This window comes from Chiloscyllium plagiosum, chromosome 8 (genome assembly GCF_004010195.1).
Source record: "Chiloscyllium plagiosum isolate BGI_BamShark_2017 chromosome 8, ASM401019v2, whole genome shotgun sequence".
Lineage (NCBI taxonomy): Eukaryota > Metazoa > Chordata > Chondrichthyes > Orectolobiformes > Hemiscylliidae > Chiloscyllium > Chiloscyllium plagiosum.
This window is the reverse complement of record NC_057717.1, coordinates 92,488,018-92,489,903: the sequence shown is the minus strand read 5'-3', so window position 1 is coordinate 92,489,903 and position 1,886 is coordinate 92,488,018. Positions and strand designations below refer to the sequence as shown.

The 1,886-nt window shown below is 43.3% G+C and overlaps 1 long non-coding RNA gene across 1 annotated transcript in view; it reads left to right on the top strand.

Annotated features, from left to right (window-relative positions):
* Positions 1-1,569, top strand: part of LOC122552442 — a 20,686-nt gene extending 19,117 nt beyond the window's left edge. Inside the window, exon 3 of the long non-coding RNA XR_006312400.1 lies at positions 1,488-1,569. This is a non-coding gene — a long non-coding RNA (uncharacterized LOC122552442). The remainder of the gene's footprint in view (positions 1-1,487) is intronic.
* Positions 1,570-1,886: the final 317 nt, after the last annotated feature.

Below are 1,886 nucleotides of genomic sequence, written 5' to 3'. Positions count from 1 at the left end.
CTCTTTCTTGAGGTCCAATACTATCCTGATTCTCCCAGTCTACCTGCATGTTGAGATCCCCCATAACAACTGTAGTAACAGCTTTGTGACAGGTTACTTTCAGATCCTGATTTAACTTACATCCGGCATCCAGACTACTGTTTGGGGGCCTGTAGATAACTTCTAAGAGGGTCTTTTTACCCTTAGTATTTCTCAGCTCTATCCACACTGACTCTACATCCCCTGATTCTAGGTCCCCCCGCGCAAGGGACTGAATATCATCCCTTACCAACAAGGCCACCCCACCCCCTCTGCCCGTCAGTCTGTCCTTACGATAGCATGTATAGCCTTGAATATTCATTTCCCAGGCCCTGTCCACTTGAAGACACGTCTCAGTTATCCCCACAATATCGTATCTGCCAATTTCCAAAAGAGCCTCAAGCTCATCCATCTTATTTCTAATGCTTCGTGCATTCATGTATAGTATTTTTAATTTGTTATTGCCCTCACTCTTCCCATCAACTCCTATTTCACTCAACCTTACAGCATGATCCCTTTCTGAGTTTTCTGCCTCATTAATACAGTTGTCTTTCTTGACTTCCCAGCCAAACCAGCCTCGCCTTCTAACTCAAACCTGGCAATATCCTAGTAAATATTTTTTGAACTCCCCAATTTAATAATATCCTTTTTATAGCAGGGTGACCAGAGCTGGACACAGTGCTCCAGAAGAGGCCTCACCAAGGCCCTGTACAACTTCAACATAACGTCCCAACTCCTGTACTGAAAGGTCTGACCAGTGAAGACAAGTGTGCTAAACACCTTCTTAACCACCCTGTCTACATGTGATGCACACTTCAAGCAATTATGTACCTGAACCCCTCTGTCTCTCTGTTCTACAACACTACCCAGGGCCCTATCATTAATTGTATAAACCCTACCCGTGTTTGTTTTATCGCAAAGCAATATCTTGCATTTATCCAAATTAAACTCCATCTGCCAGTCTTCGGCCCGTTGACCCAGTTTTTCAAGACTGACAGATTCTCCATGTTTGTTCTTGTACCAGAGAGGCTTCACTTTAGATATCTCCAGACTAATTATACCACAAACAGGCCATTCGGGCCTTCCAATCCATTCTGGCCCTTCATGCTCCTCATCAGTTTTCTCCCATTTACCCAGTTTTTCAAGACTGACAGATTCTCCATGTTTGTTCTTGTACCAGAGAGGCTTCACTTTAGATATCTCCAGACTAATTATACCACAAACGGGCCATTCGGGCCTTCCAATCCATTCCGGCCCTTCATGCTCCTCATCAGTTTTCTCCCATTTACGCCCATCAGCAATCCCTTGCTTTCACCTACTTTATTGCAGAGACTATTTACCTCAGGTTTCCTTCCTTTATTGCAGAGACTATTTACCTCAGGTTTCCTTCCTCAATCCAGCCACTCACTTTCCTCGCTTGCTTTATTGATTTTTGTGGTGATCATTTTATGTTTATGATCCTAATTTAGGCGTCAAGACTGAGTTGATAGATCTCCCTGCTGAACCTCATCGACCCCAGGATCACTTGAAAAACTGCAATGATGTCTCCTGGACCAGTGATGGCCTTGTGATTTCATGGGTGGATTATTATTGTTAATCCAGAGACGCAGGTAATGGTCTGGGGAATGTGGGTTCAAATCCCACTGATGGCAGATGGTGGAATTTGCATTTAATTAAAAATCTGAAAGCAAGTGCTTAATGAAGACCAAGAATTGAATTGAACTGAATTTATTGTCGCGTGTACCGAGTCACAGTGAAAAGCTTTGTCTTGCGAACACCACAGGCAGATCACAGAGTTAAATGATAGGTAAACAACGGCAAAAACAAAAACACAGGTATGTGTGAATGTTAGAGTTTGTGAGTCCATT